Source organism: Octopus bimaculoides, chromosome 13 (assembly GCF_046866305.1).
Source record: "Octopus bimaculoides isolate indiv1 chromosome 13, ASM4686630v1, whole genome shotgun sequence".
Lineage (NCBI taxonomy): Eukaryota > Metazoa > Mollusca > Cephalopoda > Octopoda > Octopodidae > Octopus > Octopus bimaculoides.
The window spans coordinates 63,030,272-63,057,592 of NC_142940.1; the positions used below are offsets into that span (position 1 = coordinate 63,030,272).

The 27,321-nt window shown below is 37.3% G+C and overlaps 1 protein-coding gene across 2 annotated transcripts in view; it reads right to left on the reverse strand.

Annotated features, from left to right (window-relative positions):
• Positions 1–27,321, reverse strand: part of LOC106881302 (glycine receptor subunit alpha-1) — a 243,433-nt gene that overhangs the window by 210,110 nt on the left and 6,002 nt on the right. The window contains exon 1 of one of the 2 annotated variants that reach the window (XM_089361973.1): positions 17,779–18,086. The exons of the other annotated variant lie outside the window; for it this stretch is intronic. The gene's annotated coding sequence lies outside the window, so the exon portion shown is untranslated. Of the gene's footprint in view, positions 1–17,778; positions 18,087–27,321 lie in introns of those variants that run through there. 2 annotated transcript variants of the gene reach the window in all.

Sequence of the window (27,321 nt, forward strand, 5' to 3'; positions counted from 1 at the left end):
TTCATTGATTTTGGCATTATGTACATGCTGTGGTTTGATGAATGATGGTGAGTAGCGGTTGGTTAGTAGGGTCTTGTAAAACCGTTCGTCACTGGCAGCTGTACCTGTCGCTTTACATGTGCGATTCCATTTCGTATGCAGGCGGCAAAGGAAGGGACAGAAAATTGAAGCAGATCGAATGATTTTGGCTGTGCTAGGAGTACCGTAGAAATGGAATGTTGTGGGCAATCTACGCTGTCTTGACCTGGTGGCATCGTAAATATATGATAAATTATAGCGAACTGCAGAAAATAATTTTAACGCGGATAGAGGAGCAGCGGAACAAGAAGTACTAAGGCCGAAAGAAGAAACAAATAGTAAAAGAGAGTAACTGTTACATGGTTGGCATGTTTACATCAACTCACAATTTGGTGTGAAGGATGCATAGACAAAGAGGCTTTTTACAGTCTCAGCCAAAAGAACGCGGATGTTTCCAGGCAACAACAATGCTGTTCACAGCACAGCTGGGGGGGGGGGAAATATTGTGGGACTGGTGCCAAAATTGTAGTTATATTCAGTTGACAGCTGACTAGCGAATAGGCCCGCAGTGCAAGCCGCCTGTAAGATAAAATGATTATATATATATATACATACATACGCACACACATATATATGTATGCGTGTGTGAGTGCAGGTGTGTGTGCGTGTATGTGCGTGTACGTTCGTGTGTTATATCACAAAGACCTAGAGATAAACATTGGAACACATAAATACGCGTTACTTCAGATGTTGGCAAACGTACAGACACAGACACATAAGATTCCTGAATGCATAGGAATCTCTTGTTTTCATTATATTGTAAACATTAACCGCCATATTAGTTTGTACTTCCGGTCGACGCTTCGATTTTAAACATTTCAAAGGTACGTGCGCAGTGAATCATACACACGACTGACGTATTATAGCTGTGTGAATGTGTCTTTGTATGAGTGTATGTGTGTGTGTGTAATACGTGTGCATATATGCACAAACGCGCGCGCGCTCGCACACGCAGACACACAATACACACAAGCACGTGGCATAAACATATCTACACAGTAACATTTATGCGCGTGCGTTTTGGGGCGTATGTGTGTGTGTGTGTGTGTGTGTGTGAGAGAGAGAGAGAGAGAGAGAGTATGTTTGTAAGCTTTGTTAATAAGAAAAGATATATTCCGGATAGATTCTGGATCCGGTGAGTTTCATCGGTACACATGTGCCGAGGACAAAATTCTAAGTTGGTCAATCTAGAATTACAACGTATGTGTAGGTATGTATGTACGTTCAGTAATCCCTCGACTATCGCGGGTGTTACATTCCAACCTCACTATCCACGATAGGTAAAAATCCGCGAAGTAGAAACAGTGCTGTATATTTTTTTTTAATTATTTACTATAATTTGTATATATATATTTTATTATAAATACAAAACAGCGCCACAGAGGACTTGACGTAAGCTTAAAAAACAAAACGCGATAGGTGAACCGCGTTATGGCGGGGGGTTGCTGTATATATGTATGTGCGCATGTAAGTGTGTGCGCGCGTGCATCTGTATGCGAGAGTCTTATTTATACATGTATAAAGAACGTATATAGACCATGCCGTGTTGTCTATTACGTTACAGAATTAGACGTCTGTCTATCGCTGTACAACAGATTTGAGGGCGAAAACAACCAAGGTCGAAGCCGTTTCTTCTGTCAGTGTAAATAGGTCGATGCGTCTAGAAAGTAAAATTATCCTTATGTAAAATATTTCAAGAGATAAAAAAGCAAGAATATAAAGCTCGAGGGTGATCGAATTTCACTAAGACTGAAGTCAATGAGTCTGTGTATATATATATAGCGTACCTCGTATAAAAGAATGAGATACGTAAATTTGTATCTACACACGCTTACAGTGCATGTATAGCGTTGTGAGATTCTATACACAAGATCAACTATCAAGAATATATTCTATCTATATCTATCTATCTATCTATCTATCTATCTATCTATCTATCTATCTATCTACCTATCTATCTATCTATCTATCTATCTATCTATCTATCTATCTATCTATCTATCTATTTATATATCTATCTATCTCTCTATGTGAACAGGTGTGGTTGCCGTTTGTGAGGCGCGCTTTCCCGCAGCTCGTCTCCATGACCGAACTGCAGTCGTGAATCAAGAAGAGGCCGAGGAAGGGCGAATAGCACCGCGAGTGCCACTTTGCTCTCAAGCAACTATGCCGCCCTGGGTAGACCTTGAGCGACTGCAACACAACACAAGCATTCTATAGGGGATTAGTGGAGGGGAGGTACGACGACGATCTCGGAGCGAACCTGATTTTTTTTTTCTTTTTGCGTATTCGTAATCTCCGACATCTAAAACGTAGGAATAACTTTTCAAAAAATTGCATTTTTCAAGGAGAGGTGCGAAACTGCATTAGGCCCGGACCGCCCTTGGAGACATCGATGAAATGAAAATGGATGTAATGAATTGAGTAGGACAGCGAAAGCCTGTCTTTATTTATTTATTTATTATTTATTTTTTTCAAAGAGAATACGCCAGTTAGTTTAAAGGATGAAATAAGTCATCACTTATGATTCGGACCACGTTGATTCGTATTTTTATATAGAGAAAGCGATATTCTGTGAACATCTGTGTAATTTCAACGATCGATGTTAGTTAATAAAAGAAGTTATGTCTACTTGTGCATACATACATACATACATACATACATACATACATACATACATACATACATACATGCATACATATATGCATACATAAGAAAATGTTACAACAATTTGCTTGTCCATAATAGACAAAACTGGACAGAGAATGAAATTGATATTCTGGTTAACGCCTGGCTGCTTTCCCAAGTTGGGGACACACACATATCATGTTTCAGGAACATAACTTCAAAAACTCTCCCACTGTTCAATATTCGATCAGAGAGATATACTGAAAGCAAATCAAGTCTCCAAAGTTTTTTTTTATTCTTTTTTTTTTCATCTCCTTGAAAACACGTGGAAAAATTCCAGTTAATACTCTCTTCTGCTACAACTGGAGCAACAGGTTGAATATCAACAACACCAACAACAGCAGCAGCAGATATTACTCTGGTTAATGTCTGGTTGGGTCTGTCCCAAGCCAGGAATACACAATGCAATGAATAATTTACATGTCTATAGACGTTACCAAAACCAGATTGAAATTGATTTCTTGGCCAATGCCAGATTGAACGATTCCCAGTCTGAAGATACACACGCTTCATGTTCCAGCAACATTGTTCGATGTTCGATCAGCGAGACAGACTAACAAGAAATTAAGTTTCGAAAGCTTTTGGTTTTGAAAAGTTCCACTTAATATTCTCTTCTGTTATAGCACGAGAGCAAAATTTACTGGCGTTTCGTTGGATTCGACGATGAGGTTTCGAGTTGATCCAACCAACGGAACAGCCTACTCGTGAAATTAACGAGCAAGTGGCTGAATACTCCACAGACTTGCATAGCCTTAATGTAGTTCTCAGGGAAATTCAGCGCAACACAGACTGTGACAAGGCTAGCCTTTCGAATTATAGGTACAGCTCATTTTTGTCAGTTGAGTAGATTAAAACAGCGAGAAATAAAGTGTTTTGCTCAAGGACACAACGCGTCGCTGGAAATCGAACTCACGACTTAATCGTAAGCCGAATACCCCAGCTACTGTACCGACGCGTCTGTACAGAACGACTACCAAGACGGGGGACAACAACTGCAGTGACCGCACCACACCAAAATTAAGCATGGACATGAATACACACATACACACACATTCTTTTCTACTCTAGGCACAAGGCCCAAATTTTGGGGAAGGGCGCCAGTCGATTATATCGACCCCAGTACAGAACCGGTACTTAATTTATCCACCCTGAATGGATGAAAAGCAGAGTCGACCTCGACGGAATTTGAACTCAGAACGTAAAGACGGACGAAATACCGCTAAGCATTTTGCCCGGCATGCTAACGTTCCTACCAGCTCGCCACCTTCACATACACATACCAATTATATGTATGAGCAGCTTGTCACATTCGGATACCTAGTGAATTCCGAATATGCACGCTTGTGCACCCAATACGCTCCTGATGATCTGAGTTCAGTCATAAGCACTTGACCCATTGCAGCGGAAGATCTCTCCTAAAATATTTATACATACGTGGTCTGATCAATAAGTATCTGGACTGTTGCCATAGTAACGAAGCTAAAGCACGCAGAGTAAAGCTGCTTGGCATTTCCCTTCACAATTGCTCGCATATCTGCGATGCTTTTCTCAGTTCTACTGGTTGCGCCTCTCCCAGAACGTTCGCCACTATCAACATTTTTCGGCCATCTTGGAAACGTCCGAACCACTCGTACGCTTGTGTGCGGCTCATACACTCCTCTCTAAATACTTTCTGCAACTTTGCGTAGGCCTCTGAGCAGGTATCTCCATGACAACTTTCTTTGTCATGGTCAGTGCAACGATCACACGCTACACACGTTCATTCCAAGCATTGCTGCAAACAGCGGAAGTGAGCTAAAGCGTTAAAACTTAGTGCGCCTGCGCATCAGGGTTCAAGGTCTATCTTTGTCAAGTTTCTTCACTCTGCATGCCTTAGCCTCATTACTATGGTGACAGTCCGGATACTTATTGATCAGACCTCGTATATTTGTTTTTGCTTCGTTATATTATATTATGCCAAACATTTAGACTTGAACGTTGTGTTGGAGCATCACAAATCTTGTGTTTGTTTCTGTTGTAGGCTCACCGTTTCTGATGTGTTGACGACTGCACTGGTTTAGTATATTTCTTTATGATAATGCAAAGATTGATTTCAGTTGTGCACACTCTCATGCATACACATAATATTTAAACGATTATGTATGTAATCGATTCCTTAAAACATGTTTCGACTGAAGCTACGTAAGAGCAACTTGCGAATGTTAAAGTTTGATTACTAGTTTTTTTTTTTATATTAGTTTGAACAGTTGTAGCTTGAAAGAGAAAACCGAAAGGAGAAGGGAAAGAAAATAAGGTGTGGGTGAGATAAATGGTAAAATAAAGAGAGTAGCGGTATAGTTAGGAAAGAGGAGGGAAAAGAGAGAGAAAGAAGGGGAGAGTAAAAGGGAGAAAGAAATAGAAAGGGAGAGAGACAAGAATTAGACGAGAGAAATTACGATATAAAATCGGAAGTGGTGGTGAGAGTATGAACGAGTAAAATAAGCTGGAAATGTGAGGAAGGCGGAGGAAAAAAAGTGAATGTTATGGGCGAGGAATCATCGGAGGGTGAAAGTGTAGAAGGAAGAGAGCGAGTGAGAGAGGGAGAGAGAGAAGTGAGGTGAGAGTGAGGGTGAGGGAGAAAGAGTTAGAGAAGAGTAGATGAGAGAAACAAGCGCTTAGATGAGAGAAGTGAGATCGGGAGGAAGCGTGAATAAAGAGATGAAGAAGGATAAAGAGATGAAGAAGGATGGGGGGGGGGGGGGTGAATGACAAATGTATTGAGAATTGGGGAAAATATTGTGTAAAAAGTGTTTTTAAAAGTGCGACATTTATAAATAATTAATTCATTAAGGCAAAATGATTTGAAATGTTGAAACGGTCGAAAATTAAAAGCAAAATTATCGGGTTATTCAGTTTAAAATAAAGATATCACCGACCAACGCAGATAACCCTTGTAACGGTGGTGCCACAGCATGGCCGCAGCTCTCGTGCTGTGACAAGTGAAAAAAGATCTTAAAATTTGTGGGTGCAAGGGAATGGTTATGGGAAGACGAAAAGAGAAGAGGGGACAAAATGGCGGAAAAGAAATTAAAAAAGGAGAACGCAATGAGGATTGAAGGTAGAAAAGGAGTGGAATGTAGGGGTGGGAGCACAGTGGAATGTGGGGTCAGGAGTCGACCACAGACTGTAACGAATGGTGGAAATGGAAAACTATTAAATGGAATAAGTGAAAACAAGCATAAATGGAATGTTATTTTAGAATTAAAATGGGAGCTGTGAAAATAAGGCATAAAGTGGTGCGTAATAATAGTTTCAAATTTTGGCACGAAGCCAGCAATTTTGGGTGAGTGGGAAAGTCAGTTACATCACCTACCCCTGTGCTCGAGTGGTACTTATTTTATCGACCCTGAAAGGATGAAAAGCAAAGTCGACCTCAGCGGCATTTGAACTCTAAACGCAAAGATGGATGAAATGCCGCTATGCGTCATGCCCAGTGGTGCTAACGATTCTGCCGGATCGCTGCTTTGGTAATGCGTATTCATAAAATATGGTTTGTTGATATGAAGGATAAAGATGGGTTATGCAATTTCAAGATGTAAAGAACGTTCCAAAACACATTTAGTGTTTAAAATTTTGTTAATGTGTTTACAATTGTATTACAGACGGAGAGAAAATTATTTTTCTTTTCGTCTTTGTAGAGAAATGAGCGATTATTAAATTTAGGAAATGAGAAAACAAGGAGCTCTGCAACAGATAAAATTATGACCGTTAGCAAAATGAACTGCGATGCAACGAAAACCTTAATGGAATATTAGGTGAATAAACTAGACGAGGGAAGAGATAATGAGAAGAGTGGAGTTGCAAAGGTCCATGACTCCAAAATATAAGAAAATATGGCACAAATCCAGCATTAATTATGGCACAAGTCCAGCAAGTGCAGAAGAGGAGTTCAGTTAATTATATCCACCCCAGTACTCACGGGTACTTATTTTATTGAGTCCGAAAGGATGAAAGATAAAGTCGATCTCGACGGCATTTGAACGTAAAAACGGACGAAATGCCGCTAAGCATTTTTCCCGGCGTGCTAACGATTCTGCAAGCTCACCGCCTTAAAAAAGATATACAACATATTGGTAACACAAAGGGTTAGCTTAAGTAGAAAAGGGAAGCAATCAAACAGAAGGATGGTTATAGCACGGATGATTTAAAATTGCAGCATGAACAAATAGGAAGATATGAGATGGGAAAATTCACTGAAATATTGGAGGAATAACCAGAAGAAAGTCGTTAAGCTATTAGAACGGGCAAATAAAGCTTAAAATGATGTTAGATAAAGAGAGAAAGAGAGAGAGATGGGACGAGGGAGAGAGAGGGCGAGGGGGAGAGAGCGAGGGGGAGAGAGAGAGAGAAAGACGGTGGAGAGAAAAGAAGTATTTTAGCTGCTAGGTCTAGGATGAAAAAAGGGCAGTGTGTATAAGAGCTACTTGAGTAAATATTAGCGAGCAAGTGAAGTTAGGAATAATAGATAATTAATTATCACTGTGAATATATATGTATATGTAATGAGGTGAAGTTGAGAGAAGATGAGATCATATTAGGGGTAGAATACACGTCTGACATATTTATGTCTGGCGTTGTTCTTAACATACATCTTAATACGTATTTCCCTCCGATCCTAACACTATTTTGGTGAACTAATAAAGACATACATAGTACTTGCTTTGTAACATGCGTTGGTTTGCTCTCACGTACGATGCGATGAAATTTCTTGGTCAAATCGTAATGGAACGAAGGTTTACTCACGCACGCGCGCGCGCACTCATTTGTATATGGTGAGGGGCACGTGACCAAGTAGTTAGAGTGTTGCACTCACGGTCGCCAGATCGTGGGTACGATTCCCGTTGTTCCTGCCCACTCAGCCGTTAATGGGCCACCCTCCGACGGTCTAAGCTTCCAATCAAAGAGGTGGGGAATGTTGGCCTGTTCGCTCGGGCAGCGGAGTGGCATACTTCGAAATCTAAAACGATGCAAAGCGCATTATGACCAGCGATGTATAACAATATCCGGTTCTCTGGAGAATCAACCACACGATCACATGATATGTGTATTTATACATAAATAAATATATACATCACGTGAGAGTATATATATATATATATATATATATATATATATACCATCACCATCGACAAATATGTTATCAAGTTACACGCACTAACCACAAAAGCTTAATACCTTTATAACGATCCTCATTTAGAAGACTTCAATGCACTGAAGCTTCTTGGATTTCGAATCGCAAATGACAAAAGAGATAGAATATCGCAACTAAACACTCTGCATAAACTTTATAATCTACTTTAATACATACGTACGCTTTACTAAGGAAACGAAGAAATGCATTTGTACAGATATAACCTTCAGCTTCACACACCCAGCGATCGATTATCACGAACACCTGGCAATTTATTACCCAGCGTTCCTTGGAGCAACAACAAATTCTCATCACAAACGCAGCTGCACATCAATGTAGAAAAACAAACGTTTCGAAAATTCTAAAAACGCATAATGGAATTAAGTTTCATCAAAACCAGAAAAATGTTTTCAGAAATAAGAAAAATAAACCCAGCACAAACGCCAGCTTAGACACTGCAGAATATACGTTCATCGATAAGTATAAACATACCTAAAAAAAAGAAAAACAGGAATTTCTACAAAGCAACACAGAAATACAACCTTAATTACTCATCAAAAATAATTATTTTCATTAAACTTAGAGAAAGACTCCAAAACTACAAAATTTAGCCTCGAACAACAAAACAAGAGAGTTAAAAAGAAAAATCCCTGATTAAATACCTCAACATAAACCACAAATACTATGAGGGATAATTAACTAAAGCAATTAAAAGCACATCGGCAATGTCACAGCCAGTATCCCAATAACAATACATCAAAGACAATGCCCGTAAGGTTAACTGGTACTCCGTTGGTTACGACGATCAATGTTCTAGTGGATCCGGTTAACTCGTGATATTAACGTGCACGGGGCTGAGTACTCCATAGATACGCGTACCCTTAACGTAGTTCGCAGGGAAATTTAATGTGTCACATAATATGACAAGGCTGGGGCCCTTTGAATTACAGGTATTGCTCATTTTTACCAGCTGAGTGTACTGGAATAATGTGGAATAAAGCGTCTTGCTCAAGGACGCAATGCGATGCCGCGAATCGAACTCACGACATTATGATCATAAGCTGAATACCCTAACCTCTAAGTCACGCAACTTCACGCGCCTGAAGAATTTTCCGAAAACGAGGCCCGGAAACCAATGAAAATGAAAAATACTTCTCTTCCACGTCGACCGCGCGTTCAAAAAGTTTCTATGACTGATACACAAAATGTAAGGGAATGCAAACCAAAAGTAAAGAAATAAACATTTAGGGCCTGAAGGAATCACATCACTCAGCAAAAAAGAAAAAAAAAAAAGAAAAATATCTAGTGACGTAACATCTTAGTGAACCCTCGCTCTCCTATGAACACCCTAAAAATTCTAGGATAGCTTAATTCTTGACATCGCCAACCTGCAATTAGTCACCTTGAACTTGCATTCAACTAGAACACAGACGCAAGGCGCAAAACGCACCAAATGTCTCCCACACAGTCATATTTTTGTATCAGTCATAATGCTCAGCAATGTTTTCGAATCTATCCCTCCGCTTCCCACTCTTCACCGTTTTAATAAATCATACAAGACGTTTGTTAGTAAACTGTTTGTGGTAACTGTCAAATCCACTCGTTTTCTATCAGCAACACTACGGATTAGCAAATACAGGCAACTATCAAGCACAACAATATAAACACACAGACGTGGCGGCGTGGTAAGAAGCTTGCTTACCAGCCACATGGTTCCAGGTTCAGTCTCACTGTGTGGCACCTTAGGCAAGTGTCTTCTGCTGTAGCTTCAGGCCGACTAAAGCCTTGTGAATGGATTTTGGAGAGAGAAACTGAAAGAAGCCCGTCGAGTATATAATATATGTGTGTGTGTGTGTGTGACTGCATTTATGTTTGTGTTTGTCCCCCACTAATGCTTGATAAGGGTGTTGTTGTGTTTACGTCCCCGTAACTTAGCGGTTTGGCGAAAGTGACTGCTATAATAAATACTAAGTGTAGAAGAATAAGGACTGGGATTGATTCGTTCGATTAAAAAATTCTTCAATGTGGTGCCCCAGCATGGCCGCCACCTAATGACTGAATCGAATAAAAGATGAACCCACAACACACAAGATGACAACGCTAGCAGTTATATACAGCTCCGCCACAGCATTCGCAACGAACATAGAAAACAGCAAACAGAACTGAACGAAGCAAAACGCACAGAGAAAGATTACAGGTGCCATATTTAGCCAACAGAAAGAATCAACGACAATTGTATGTATAAATAATTCATTAGATCCGTCATATATTATGCTAGACCTACTGGAGCATCCATTCTCTCCTCATACAATGCATTGATTTACTAATACAAAAAAACGACACAATAAACTTCGTAACAGGATGTTAACAGACAGCCTACAACAACATAGCAAAAGTATTAAATATGTAAAATCGGTGTAATGTGAGAGATGGAATTTCTCTTATCGTTGCAAACTCCGATCCTCTCAGTCCTTGCCATTACCTGAAAATCCACCTCTAAAACACAAAGACAACTATACAAAGCTCTAGAGCACTGGAAAATGATATCCTTCAAAAATAGTTGACCCGATCGTGCCTTATACACACATACACACACATGTATATGTGTGTGTTAGCGTGTAAATAATGGGTTGAAAAACCATTTTGGATGGAGAATGCTGAAGGCTACACGTAGGACACTAGTCCACATCTAGAGACACAGTAAGCGTTCTACTAGATGACAAAACAATCTTTCGAAATTTTCTATCCATTTCAAGAAATGTATTCTTACCAGCAAGACTGGTATGTTATACATACATACATACATACATACATACATACATACATACAAATATATATATATATATATATATATATATATATATATATATATGTGTGTGTATGTATGTATTATATATATATATATATAATATGGGAAAAATGAAGCTGCTAGGCAGAGACTGACCTTGAACTCAGTCGCGCATGCACACTAAGTCATAACGTTCTCGCTCACTTCTGTTAGAGCAGTTACAGGAAGTAAAGTGTATAGAGTGTGGTCGTTTCAACAAGTAGATCAGGTTTCAGCTGCGCAAGATCTTGATTGTGTCGAGGAAGACGAAGACAATTTGAAAACGCTCCTGACAAGGGACGAATCATGGATCTATTGCTATGGTCCTTTCTTCTTTCCAAAAATCAAATCTCACTTGAAGGGAACATGATCTCAAGACGTTGAAGAAATCCAAGAGGATGCGACATAAGCAGCTGCTTGCAATCCCCACCAAAAAGGAATACCCAGGAATGCCTCCATCAATGGAGACAACTCTGGATAAGGTGTGAGTCCATTTTAGAAGGGAACAATTTCAAAGAAGATTAATTACGGAATTGATATGTGTTGTTTTCTTTGGATGGCACCAGTCCTGATACTTTTCTTTTAATCAGAACATATATATGGTCACTTGAAGTGCAAGAAATAGCTGGCAAATCTCCCTCGAATTACATACCACGGCCTTCGTAAATAGAACACTTTACACTAAAAGACGGGATGAACGAGGCTGGAATCCCTAAAATCATAGCTCTTCTCAATCAAGACTGGTAATGGACTAAATAATCATAATTAAATATACTCCTTTCCTTTTCCTAGATTTTTATTCACCCACCACCACCACCACCACCACCACCATCAGCAACAACAACAACAACAACAACCCTCTACATAACCGCACTCACCGCCTCCAACACCCACACAACCGCACTCACTACCGAAAACTCCCTCGCATCCTACTACAACTACTATCATCAATAATTACCATTCACTTACATTTTTTATGCTTAGTGTTTAGCCACTCTCTTTCTCTCTCTCTCTCTCTCTCTCTCTCTCTCTCTCTCTCTCTCTCTCCCTCTCTCTTTGTTTCTGTCCGTCTCTCTCTCTCTGTCTCTCTTTCTCTATTTTCCTCTCTAGCCATGACCTACATTAAGTAAATGCCGATAGTTCCGTCCATCAATGGAAGCTAAATGTGAAATATCAAATATTCATAGAAAATAGAAAACACGAACGGTTGTTCTAAACAGATCGAACGTAAATTAACTTTGAAAAGCTGTATTAGGATATCGATTATCTCTCTCACCCTCTGTCTGTCTGTCTGTCTCTCTCTCTATCTCACACACACACACACTCGCAAATGCGAGAGGGGGGAAATGAATATATATATATATATATATATATATATATATATATATTCGTCATACGTTACATATAAAGCAAATTCTATTTTTCTTTGTACACACACACAAGCACAAATATATACATACATTCATATAGGTATATATATATATATATATATATATATATATATGGGTATGCATAAATATGTATGCGTGCATGTATATATGGACATTATCTCAGTCTATCTGCCAGTATATCAATTCATTAATCTACTTGATCAGCTAGATTATTTCCCAACCATACAGCAATCTAGTGCTCTAATGCAATTCATTAAAAACTTTTTTTTGCATATCATTCACTTGATCACATTTTGCCTGAAGTTGCTATCTCTCTTGTTGGCCATAATAATATTTACTTGTCTATTTATTTTCACGGAGTTAATTGTGCGTGCATAGACATACATACGCATCTCATTGTATCTCCGTTTGTCTTTATCTCTCTATCACGGACGCATACATACACGCATATATACTGTCTTTGTATGTATATGTGTATGTATATATTTATGTATGTTTGTATGAGTGTGTATGTGCGTATTCCTGTATATACATATACATATGTATATATATACACATATATACATATATATGTGTGTGAGTGTGTGTGTATAATTGTTAAAGAGGAAAATAAACGTTAAGGCAAGGCAAACATCTCAAGACATATACACTATTATTTTATTATTGGAAAAGAAAATTCAAAGTCTTACAGCTGTTTCTGGGATATCCCAGAATATGGGATATTCCGTCATCGGAGACAAATAGGGAAAAATGAGAAGGATATACATTAATGAAATGCCGGCATAGAGGATAGGAGCAAAAGAATAAGGGGATGAAGAAAGCGAAGAATAAAGAAACATAAAAGTTCACAGTTCACCTCTCTGATCTTGTAGAATTAAGTCCATAAGTCCTTCGGTGCAATCCTGCGTAAATCGATGTGGCTTAAAATCCTGATATTGTAAACACCTAGAAAACAGACGCCAACGTTCAATAACAGAATGGCTCCGTAACTACCTTAGAGCCCTAGTAATCCGTTACAGCACTTACCTAGCATACCTAATTGTTTATATCACATGTGAACTAAACCCCCATGTATATATATATATATATATATATATATATATATATATATATCCTTTCCGAACGTGATGCTGACCAGCCTGTTATAACATATTAAAAAAACACACTGAGAGAACTCAGTTCAATCAATAATATTGTAGAGCGAATATCTGTGTATTAAACAGTATACTTAATCGGCCATTACTGTACTGTTTCACCAGTAGCGGTACTCGAGGATCTATTTATATGTCGATATCGTTAAAACAAAATTTTGTTTCATGTTCATAAATCTAAAAGGAGGGTATCTTCTGACTATTTCTAGACTGATAGATTCTTGTGCAATGTATATGAATTTAAATCTAATGATGTTAGAGTGTAGGGGAAAAATTTGTTAAAATATGTACTTAAATACAAATCCAAGTTTGTTAATAATCGAATGTAAGATTGAAGGACGAAAGATCAAAACAAATTTCTTTTCAATAGATAATATTAAAAGATGAATATTATTCACATACTTCATATAATGGAAGACACCCTTTGTAAACATGCGCATATGACACACAATTTTGCGCTTTTTATAGATGATGACGTATGAACACTTCCAGCAGGCCATTTGAAAAATTCTGCAGGTGAAACTGCTCACTAGTAAACGACGATCACATTTCACTGTTTAATACACAAGCACGTAGTCACACAGTCATATGCATATACATACGTATACCTGCATACATATATACATATACATACATACATACATACATACATACATACATACATGCATACATACATACATACATACATACATACATACATACATACATACATACGTACGTACTTACGTACGTAGGTACGTACGTGTGTATGTATGTGTTATAATAAAAATACGATTATACTCCAATTAAAAGTTTTTTAGGTTGTTTTTGATTTCCGAATTAAGCTTTGCCGATTCTTTGGAAAATTCTATGTTACAAATATTTCCTGACTATACTATTCTCTGGATCAGGATATGAAGTGATATTGGATTCTGTTCTGCGAATCATATTTTTGCAGAATTCAAGACCAGGATATTACCGTTAGATTTCAACATCGTCAGGAACGTATTTTGGCCTGAGAGTTACTCATCATCAAGAATGTGTCTTTTCTGTTTGTAACACGTGTTTTTTTCTTCTTTACGTTTATTTTAGATGTGAACTACGATAAGAAAAGTACTTCCATATTAAACGAATATTTTCTTAGCCAAGTTTGACTGGAGAGAATGTATGCCTTTTCAAACATAGCAACGTCGGTTGCCAGGCGATGGTGGAGGGATAAACACAGACACACACACACACACACACACACACACACACATACGACGGACTTCTTTCAGCTTCCGTCTACAGCCACGTCTGCGCCTATACATATATGGCATATATTCCAAAAGTTCCTTTCTGTTTGATCATTGGTTACGTGCTCAAAACATGTTATAAAGGACGTGAGTTTCGCCTGCATATCACGGTAGCTTGAAACTCATGTCGTGAGATAAACCCTCAGCTTCATATATATGTATATATATATATATATATATATATATATATATATATATATATATATATATATAGAGAGAGAGAGAGAGAGAGAGAGAGAGAGAGAGCGAGAGAGAGATTCAGATGAATATGGTACTTAAGTTTAGGCACCAGGATTTAGTACGCCATTATCCATACAATTTCAAAATAAGGTGATTAAAATCAAAATAATCACTTGCTTATTTTGATTATATATATATATATATATATATATATATATATATACTTACATGGCATAATTAAAGGTATACACAGACATATGTACGTAAAACGAGAGCAAAAGGAAAACAGAGAAAGAGAGAGAGAGAGAGAGAGAGAGAGAGAGAGAGAGAGAGAGAGAGTAAGAGAGAGAGAGAGAGAGTAAGAGAGAGAGAGTAAGTGCGCCAAATTATACTGTGTAGTGAAACTTAGTCAAATAACAAATATATTGTGTAGCACCCAATAAAATCCGCTCGAAAAATATGTACCCCTAAAGGGGACAGAGTTAGTTTCAGTTTAGTAAATATTTCCTTACAGAAGCTGAAATTTGAAAGTAGAGTTATGAGGAGAAACAAGATAATAAGTTGCAGAAAATACACACATGATGCTGTCAGAAGTGTCTTGTTGCCAGTGTAGACGGCGTAGTGGTATACGGTAGAGGGACTTCACTATATGTGTCTGTGTGTGCGTATTATATTCTTAGGAATAGGCACGGCCGAGCGCGGAGGCACACGGACCTGCACACGCACTCACGGAATTGTAGACGCACGTCTGTATGGAACAGGATGCAAGTGTACAAAACAAAGAAGAGCGTGTGAGCCTCGATTATGAATTGCGTCAAACGTAAACACGCTTTTTTATGGGAGAGCGAGTGTGCGCGTGTGTATATATTTATCTCTATATATTTAAATATATTATTAAATAGCTAGCGTGGGGACGATAGGACACAGTCGCGTGTCGATAAGCCAGCTGGAGGAGATGTCCTCCTGGGGCTAAAAGCAACAGTAACATCCACCCCTAGGGGTCAGCCACACTTAAGTGGCAATATACTACACTTTATGTATATATACATATGTATATATACACAAGTACACACACACATACATACATGCATATATAGATATGTATGCTTGTACATATGCGTGTGTAAATATATATATATATACATATGTATAAAAACATTTATATGTGTATACATGTGTACAAGTACATGCGCGGGCGCGCACACACATACACGCGCATACACACATATATATGCTTATATACACGCGCCCATATCTATCTATCTATCTATCTATCTATCTATCTATCTATCTATCTATCTATCTATCTGTCTGTCTGTCTATCTATCTATCTATTCTTTCAATCATTGAATTACAGCCATGCTCAGCATTGACTAGAACAGTTTGATTGAACAAATCGATCCCAATCTTCATTTTTAAATCTAGTACTGATTCTATCATCACCGTTGTCGAACCGCAAAGTTATGGGGACGTAAACAAACCAACACTGTTTAGAAAGTGGTAAGTTTAGCAAACACAAAGCACACCGCATATACACACACATCTACAACGGGCTTTCACAAAATTCCGTTTGCGAAATTATCCACCACGGTACTGGCTTAACGCATGATTGCTTTCTAAAAAAAAAAAGCTGAGCTACTCTATTGATTGCAGCAGGATTTAACTTTGAGGAATGGTCAGCAAAATTCGAAGCAGTGGGTCAAGAGAACCCATGTTCATATTCTTACTTGAGGCAAAGGCTTTATAATACTTAAATTTCACTGATATATATATATATGTGTGTGTATTTGCATATACATAAATATGCGTGTGTATATAGTTGTCTTTTTTTCTCTCTTTCTCTTTCTCAATTACAAAATTATAAAATAAAAAAATTTCTTTGAAATTTTTAGAAATTTTAAAAAAATTATATAATTTTGTAATTTAAAAATTGTATAAATTGTAATTTTTAAGTTGTAAAAATATATTAGGAAGTTATATATAGAGATATTTTTATTTTTATTCTTATCTTTAATGAAAATATCTTAGAATGTGTAGGATTAAGTTGGATCCGTTAATAATAATAATAAAAAGAAAAATAGCCCGAGGATGCACTGGTGGATTTTTATATTAGGTATAGCCTGGTAAAACAAACCACCAGGGCAGAAACACGTGTAGCGTTGATTAATATTATCTTCTTTCCCCACAGACTAATAACAAGTAAGGTACATATATTTTAAAAATATGTTTGAATAATTTTTAATTAATTCTATTATACTTTATTTTATAGTACGTTATAGTAGGCTATGAGTTAATAATTTTGGTGTAGAGGCTTCACCACCTTACTAAAACTATTTTTTGTACACATAATTTCTTAACAAAAACTGTTGACAGTGACTCCGAAGTTTAGACCTTCTTAGCCGTCATCACTACTATTTTTGTTAAGATATATGTACTTTACAAAGAGTATTGAGTAATCTTGAAGTTTAATGTAAAATTATTTTTATTATAAATCGAAATAAAATCAAAAGATTTTATATACGTGTATATATATATATGTGTATGTGTGTGTGTGTGTGTGTGTGTGTGTGTGTGTGTGTGTGTGTACATTTACGGAGAGAGAGAGGGGGTTCGTATATGACCTCCTTTTGCTATGGTAGTCATACGTGCTTCGTCGATCTACATAAAATAGCAGACAAACATTACTCGAATGTTAATCAACTGTCTATAAACAAGCCTGGACGCAGAAATGCAACGAAACGCGCTAATGACCGAGGAAAATTCTTCAATCATTTGTTTGCCTAACTACGTCCTTCCTCGGGCTTAACAACAATAAGAACAAACAACTCCATCGCAATATACTACAACTATTTACACGCTAATGATGGCAAATATTTTCTTTTCAGTAAATTTGAATGAGGTTGTAGTATCCATCGAGTTCATTCTATGGAATAAATGACTTGAAATAAAGTATAATGATTTCTACTGCCTACAGCGTGAATCGAAACAGGGTTGCGGGATTGTATTGCAAAGAACTTACCTTCTACAATACCACAGTGCACCCGCGTAAAATACCCAAATGTATCGATTTTGACGAGTGCAGCCTTGTCGACAAACACAGCTACGTTGCATGTTTACAAGTTAGTTTACTGCAGAAATGAGTCACCACTCGCTTGTTTATATCGGTTAACGATGTTCAGCATTCGGGTGTGCATGTACGCATGTATGTAGGCAATAATATTCCCACAGGTGAAATTACACAGGTATACATAGGCACGTACAAGGCACACACATACCTGTATAGAGAGCGATAGACGTACATACATACACATGTTTATAAAAGGGTTTGTGTACGAAAGTCTGCGAGTGGAAGGTAGAGAAACAAGAGGACGATATGCACAGTGTTATCTTATGTACGGATATGTATTCCCATTATATATATATATATATATATATATATATATATATATATATATATATATATATATATATATATATATATATATATATATATATATATATATATATATATATATGTATATATATATATATATATATATATATATATATATATATATGTATATGTATATATGTACACACACACACTCATATATATATATATATATATATATATATATATATATATATATATATATGTATATATGTATATATATATATATATATATATATATATATATATATATATATATATATATATATATATGCATGTATACATAGAAACACATATGAACACGTAAATATATGTGCGTGTATTGTATATAATGTATGCGTGAGTGCATATATATATATTCATTTATTCTTTTATTTGTTTCAGTCATTTGGCTACGGCCATGCTTTAGTCGAGCAAATCAACCCCACTACTTATTCTATCGGTTGCTTTTGCCGAACCGCTATATAGATAGGTAGATAGATAGATAGATAGATAGATAGATAGATAGATAGATAGATAGATAAATAGATAGATAAATAGATAGATAGATAGATAGATAGATAGATAGATAGATATCCATTTATATGTATCCGTCTATATCCATATGCTTATATGTATATGTATGTATGTGAATATATATATATTTCTCTCTCTCTCTCTCTCTCTCTCTCTATATATATATATATATATATATATTATATCCATATCCTTATACATATATGTGTGTGTGTGTGTGTGTGTGTGTGTGTGTGTGTGTGTGTGTGTGTGTGTGTGTGTGTGTGTGTAAGCAAGACGACTCTATAAAATTTATGCCACATGATCTAAAAATGCATTGCAAAAACATACTTTAAACTCTATTCTGCTGAAAGACAGCGAAAACATGTCGTAAAAATATGATTATTCTTCTGCTGGAAAACCTCTTTTGGCTCCAGCACACATTCAAATTTACTCAGTAAAACTTTTTTTATACTAAAACTTTTTCTATACAAAAACCGTTTAGTACTGTGTGATTCTCTCGCTTCTTTTGTGAGCGTAAAACTTACCATGTGAAAACACACACTAAAATTTTTACAGTTAAGAATGTTACATGGAAACATTTATTACGTGAAACCATTTTGGTATTTTTATTTTCCTATGCATATAGACATAACATAGTAAAATTTACTTGCTATGTTAAAAAATAAAACCTATAACATTCAGGCGAACACACACCCGTCTCTGTGTAAATTTAGAACATCTTCAAACCTATCATATTTTTTCCTACTCTAGGCACAAGGCCCGAAATTTTGGGGGAGGGGCCAGTCGATTAGATGGACTCCAGTATGCAACTGGTATTTAATTTATCGACCTCGAAAGGATGAAAGGCAAAGTCGACCTCGGTGGAATTCGAACTCAGAACGTAAAGACAGACGAAATGCCGATAAGCATTTCGCTCGGCGTGCTAACGTTTCTGCCAGCTCGCCGCATTTCAAACCTTTCCTATTATTATTCTTTGTATTTTATTCTTTGTTTCTGGTAGAAACGTTAGCACGTTGGACGAAATGCTTAGCGGTATTTCGTCTGTCTTTACGATCTGAGTTCAAATTTCGCCGAGGTCGACTTTGCCTTTCATCCTTTCGGGATCGATTGGGGTCGATCTAATCGACTGGCCTCTTCCCCCAAAATTTCGTGCCATTGTGCTTAGAGTAGAAAAGATTATTTTTTTTTGTATTTATATACACATAGAGAGAGACAGAGGTGAGATAGATCCATAGTTATGCATTTGTATATGTGTGTGTGTGTGTGTTCGTGTGTTTTATATTCGCAAAGCATGTCAGATTTATATACATTTCTGCGTATATGTACTTGCTGAAAAAAAAAAAAAACCCGAAAACTTGTTATTTATTTTCTATCAGTTAATTTGAACACTTTTCGTGCAATTTGCACACAGAAACATACCAACTTTCCTACATACATATATACGCTTTATTTGTCCATCTATTTTCATGACTAAAACTTTGATGAGCCAAAGATCGCAACTCATACAGTTCAATGCCCAAACTTCACAATTAATTCAAGGGACAATGTACTGAATATTCTATCAAATAATCTTTTATCTAACTGAATTTTCTCATTATTGGTAAAAGTAAACTTAAATACTTCGTTAATTGTTGGTACTATCAAAAATGGACGTGCAAGGAATTTACTATTCATTTCTCAAAGTGAATATACATGCTTAGCAAAAGAGAAGTTCGATCATTGTTTACAGGCAAGAGATATCTTTCGGGCCATTAGAACTCATCGTCATCGTCATGGTATAGCTTACTCGAGCCAATTTGTACACACGACGGACATTTTTACAAATACATTTGTTCCCGGACGCCCTCGATATTTGTGGTCCATCCCGGTGCTCCGAAAGATACCCCCCACCTAGGGTAGTGATTTACCCTGGTTTTAAAACTTTATTGTAATTTCAAAAACAAGTTTACGCGAATACCTCCCAGCTTGTTTTTGTCTTTTCTTTCATCTTCTACTTGTTTCAGTCACTGAAACACGGCCATGCTGGGGCACCGCTTTGAACAGTTTAGTCGAACAAATCAACCCAAGTAGTTACTGTTTTCTAAGATTTGGTTTTTATTCTATCGCTCGTTTTGGTTCAATAACGAAATCACAGGTTATCTAGGGGTAGTGGGGAGACACACACACACACACACACACGCACGCACACACACACACACACACACACACACACACACACACACACACACACACACACACACACAACCTCACACATATACGTCGAGCTTCCGCACAATTTCCGTTTAATAAATTCATACACTCGGAAGGTACTTGTGGGCCCGGAGCCATAATAGAAGACACTTGCACAAAACACTGTGTTGTGGAACTGAACCCGAAACCACGTGGCTGGAAAGCGTGCTTGTTAGCCACACTACCATGGCCGGAAATGTTTTTCAAACGTTTGGTTTCTACAGAGCTTTTCACATATAAAAAGTCAATATTTACTTTCGATTTGATCACTCGATTTTGATTGTCACTGACAAACACAACAAACGAAATATTTATAATGAACAGCGCTTTGTAACAAAGACTGCTTCAGAATCACATGGTTTCTGATTCAAGCTCACTGGCTGGCTCATTGGGCAAGTCTTTTTCACCACACTTCAGAAACACATGATTAGCAGTCCTGTCCCACTGTGTAGAAGCTGCTAGCTGGTATCCTATACTATAACTATCTGTCGACAATACGAGATTTGAACTCGGAATCATTGCATCTAAATATGAAGTTGCCTTGCCAACAATTAGCGTTTTTGGCTGAAGCAAACCTCGATAGTCTTTGCCAACCAATAATTTCATGACATTGGCCAAAAATTTCAATTAAGTTTAACACCAGTAATCAGTCACGTGTTTCGTTATGTTCCTATACAATGCAATTTTAACCATTTAATTTTGGTTGATTTTTCTCAATAATTGGGCTGACAAAGTACTCTTCTGATTACCAATGATACAAGGCATAACGCACACACACTCACACACACTAACACACACACACACACATACACACATATACTCTTCTTTTACAAGAACAGAGTTGACAGTGATTTCGAAGTTTCGACCGGGTTAGCCCACGTCAGAAAACCCGATCAAGACTAAGCAGGCCGAAACTTCGAGATTACTGTCAACACTTCTTATCAAGATTATAATAGATATGTACTCAACAAAGAGTACTCGGGTCTCCTTCGGTTTAAATGAAAATTGCTTTTATTGTAACTCGACATAAAAACAAACATTGATATAAATACATAATACGGTAATCCCTCGACTATCGCGGGTGTTACGTTCCAAAACTCCACCGCGATAGGTGAAAATCCGCGAAGTAGAAACAACATTGTGCTGTATATTTTATTATTATTATTTTTATAATTTGTATACATTTATTTTATCATAAATGCAAAACAACACCACGGAGAAATCGACGTCAGCTTAAATAATAAACCGCGATAGGTGAACCGCGATACGTGAACCGCAATATGGCGAGGGATTACTGTACATGCATTGTATTGTACATACAAAAAAATGCATACACGCATGCTTACGCACGTACATGTATACAGACACACACGCACACACACATTCATGTATACATACAAATGTTTATACATACGCACAAAGAGCTTCGATGAAATTGTTCCTAAATCAGAATCTAAAATTGTAAATACATGATGGAAGCAGTTGAAGATACACTGCTTTTGATTAATACGCGGAATGGTCACGGTTGGAGCAATTTTCATCATGTCTGTTCAATAAAACTAATAAATAACAACAAAAGCAGCACCACCATATATTTACACTTATACACATCGAAATAGTGTATACACACCGAAATACTTGTATACATACATACAAAAATACATAAATGTATGGTTATATGAAGTTTAAAGCGAACAGTATACAAACATCTCTTTTAAAAGATATGACATCATCAGTGGTTCCAAAACAGCAGAACTGAAGATCGCCTGGGAAAGACCTGATAGCCAGCTATTGTATTGGAATCACAAGCTTATAGGGAAGCCCTCGTTAAACGATACAGAAAAACAAAACAATGCAAGCTAAGCCTCATTCGTGTCTAAGATCTAAGAAACGCATGAACCTATAGAATCCTTAAATGTTATAAATAAACAATACAATCACTGCGAAACAAACACTCTGGTTGCTGACGAGCAGGCAAGAGGCAGAAAGAGAGTTTAGAGTTATACCTAACGGCTGCTCAACAACATGGCTTTTCTTGAAGAAGTTAAGTAGCATCGCCGAAGTATAATAACTGTATCGTTAGATTATGAAGACACTTGACACGGTCCCTTAATCGTACATACTGGAGTCTGTGTTCCGTGACAAAGATCTATCTACTGTAGTAAATTTCCTTAATGACTGACTGTGGCCTTCACAGTTATCAATAAGAATTGAGGCAATTACTACAGTCACAAATAGAATTCGGTTATCAGCGGGAATATGCTACGAGGGACAACGCGTTTGTAAAGTTTTTCGTCCTTGTAGTGAATTCTTTGCCAGACACATTGAAGAGACACCAAAGCACTTATGATAACCATAGAATATTATACAATGGTACATATCCCACAAATTAGGGGACATCAGCTTTGCAGCGAGAGCCACTTCTTCTGGGCATGAAATAGATACACCAAAAAAGGATATACCCTCGCTATTCAGTAACAGGAAATAACTGATCAATAACAGAAATAAGAATACCACCAAACTGCCTCGTTCTGGTGAAAAATGTCGATCGTGCCATATCAGTGTCGGAGATACCACTCACGTCACCATCATCAACAATTGCGTAAATTTTCCTCCAACTTTTTCCTCCAACTTACAAGATACCCATGAGACAAGCATTGTTAAAACTAATTTTAATGTTCCCCACAGGAAGAACTATCTTGACAGCCATACAAAAGGGACACTTTTGTATGTCTGTCACTTTTGTATCCACAGCTTGGAAATTAAGAAATAGTATACTCTTTTACTTATTTCAGTCATTTGACTGCGGCCATGCTGGAGCACCGCCTTTAATCGAGCAAATCGACCCCGGGACTTATTCTTTGTAAGCCTAGTGCTTATTCTATCGGTGTCTTTTGCCAAACTGCTAAGTTACGGGGACGTAAACACACCAACATCGGTTGTCAAGCGATGTTGGGGTACAAACATACATGCATATATATGTATGTATGTATGTATGTGTGTATGTATATATATATATATATATATATATATATATATATATATATACGACGAGCTTCTTTCAGTTTCTGTCTACCAAATCCACTCACAAAGCTTTGGTCGGCCCGGGGCTATAGTAGACGACACTTGCCCAAGGTGCCACGCAGTGGGAATGAACCCGGAACCATGTGGTTGGTAAGCAAGCTACTTACCACACAGCCACTCCTGTGCCTAAGGATTCTAGTAAAAACACTAGCTCGATGTAAAAATAATCAAATCTGTCACAGTTCTACACGAGAGAATATAAAAGTTATGCTCCGTTGTAGAAGGAAACTGTTCTGAATAAGCGGTTGAAAAAGAGAACGGTTGAGGCGAACTCATGCAGAAGTCACTGTTCTTACCTGCCTGGTTATGAATTCTAATTTGTACTTATCAGTATTCGTATACTGAGCTATTTAACAGGATTTCCATAAAAAAACAAGAAACCTGGAAATACTTGGAGATTGGAAGGAAAAAAACAGACTGACCCCCATGATCCAAATCCAATCAATCAGCTGTGCAGAGAAGATGTGAAAGCTATTTCTTAGATTCAGATATTTGATTAGATTTTCCTTGAATGAATATATACACGCCGTCACATAATTGAACATAGCACCCATATACACACACAGAAATCAAGATGCCACGCTCTGGGATCAAACCTATGATCGCCTGCAATCTAACGAAACTCTTTTGCCACGCAGCTATACCTGCATCCTTATATCGCATAAATAGTGGTGAAATAGACAAATATTAGTATGAATAGGAAAGTTTTTTTCTCTCCATTATTTGCACTCTATCGACAATTGTGTCAATCCTAATATTGCCAAAACATAGCAAAGCTTATTACACGTTATGGTTTTCAACTAGTTTTTGTTGCAACTTTCAATGCTCATTAGTGGTCATAGATGTCTAGATACAAACTTATAGCCCAAGCCACGTATAATTCTAAAAGCAGTTCGATCTATTGATTGAATACAGATTCACGTGTGGACACATAGCTAACTAACAAGCTAGATTGCTTTTGATATAGAGAATAGCAGTTAAACATATCTTTCTCGCTCTCTCTCTCTCTCTCTTTCATACATAGGTGTGTATATGTTTGTCAGTGTACACACTCACATGCTCTCTCCCTCTCCCAACACACACACACACATACATATATATATACATACAATACGTAACTTTCAATATATATATATATATAGTAGCAGTATATGTAAAGCCCAAGCCTTCCTGTTTGTGTAATTCACATAGACATAATATCATAGCATCGACTACCTGTAGAGATGTTGTTTACAACCAATTACTTAAACGAACTATGACCGCGTTGCCTGGCTCTAAGCACGTCTGTCTACAATATAACTCATGATATTTATTTAAGCATATCAACCAATATTGTCTCGGTACAGTAGTTTGAAAATATTAAAGATAAATTTAGGGCATTCATTACTTCTTGGTGGTACATAATCTTCGTTTCTGTGTCTGTTCCTGACCGACTTCTAAACCATTCCACAGCTACACATAATTCGTGGCTAAACGCTTAATCGTCTTTAGCTCAACAGGCGCTGACAAAGTGAATAGTTGCCGGAATGTTTGCATGTTTTGGATAGTAATTCGTTGCACGTAGATGTATCAACGCAGACAACAAACTTTGGCACCGGGATTTTCTTCAATCGGATGAGCCATCGATACTGTGGAACCTGGATGCAATGGGAGTTTGACAACCAAGAACCGTGGAAAATACTTGTGACTTTTTCTACAAACAATATTTACTTCTACTCGAGAATGCGAACTCCACGACTTTTCGAAACCTTAGAAACACCCTTGACAACAAGAAAACCCATCCACTTTTGATTTACCTACCTATCTACATATATATATAAGTAATCGTTGGTTCATTCCTCTTTTTAGTATAAATGGAGCAACAATTATATTATTTCTTAGTCTTCTTCTTTCTTTCAAAAGTATCATTAGAAGTATGTAATCCAAGAATTAATATTGTTCGTGTTTTTGATAATGTTTCCTGCGAGTTCCATATCTTTGGATTTACATGTTTCTGTATATGTATATCTACGGTTACAGCATAGAGTAGTGCAACAAAACACAGGCAATCAACAGTTACTGTTGTCATTTTATGTAAGAAAGAAGATATGGAGAGAGAAAGAAAGGAAGATAGCGAAAAGGTAGCCATTCAAAATTTTAGAAATACATAGAAACAAATACGAATGCATCCAATTTTCAATTAATTTTGTTTTTACGGCCAAATGCAAAGTTTCGAGTATGTTATGAAAATGTTCCATCGTTAGCATTATTTTTATTTGTGCCAGTTACATTTCGTTTGTGTGAACATTGCAAAGATATAAACGAGCTGCGCACACGTGGTCTTTCCGTTAAAGTTCTAAACCAACGTCCGTGAATACAGCACGGTACAAACAATGTCATGGACATTAAAAATTGATGATGTGGTATCTGACACATTCTTATTTCATTCTATAAGTACCTTGGTTATTGGTTCATTACAGATTTAAGGGAGCACTCCGTCGGGTTACGAGGGTCCCAGCTGATACGATCAACAGAACAGCTTGCTCGTGAAATTAACGTGCAAGTGGCTGAGCACTCCACAGACACGTGTACCCTTAACGTAGTTCTCAGGGAGATTCAGCGTGACACAGAGTGTGACAAGGCTGGACCTTTGAAATACAGGTACTGCACATTTTTGCCAGCTGGGTGGACTTGAGCAACGTGAAGTAAAGTGTCTTACTCAAGGACACAACGCGACCGTACGATCGTGAGCCAAATGCCCTAACCACTAAAGCCACGCGCCTTCACTTTACATATTTAGTGAAAGGTAGGAAAATGTCTTGAAATTATTTCCGTCCTTATTTGTTTTTCTTGTATTGTTTATACATTTAATATTTCCCTTTATTTCCAAAGTCATGGACAAGTCTTGTCTCACTATGTTGAAAGTCTTCGGCATAGAGTAAGGAGAGAGGGTATCGAAGATAACGAATTAGTTAACTATGCTGTCTAAGTAATTGTTCATTTGAAACGTTAAGAGAAGGAACGGAGGAAGGAAACTTATTCTCATATTCCTATCTACTAGATAGGAATATGTGAATAAGTTTCTGTGTTCGCGCGTGTTTGTGAGTGAGTGAGTGAGTGAGAGAGTGGGGGAGAGACGGAGAGAGTGAGAGAGAGAGAGAGTGGGGGAGAGAGAGGGAGAAACAGAGGGAGGGCGTAGGAAATTTTTAGACGGAAGGGGCAAACGGAAGTTAACAGTAATTGATATAAAGGTAGCACGGAGCCGTCAATGGGACCCTTTTATCGGAAGGCCGGAACTGTGGATGGATGATAGCTCTAAAA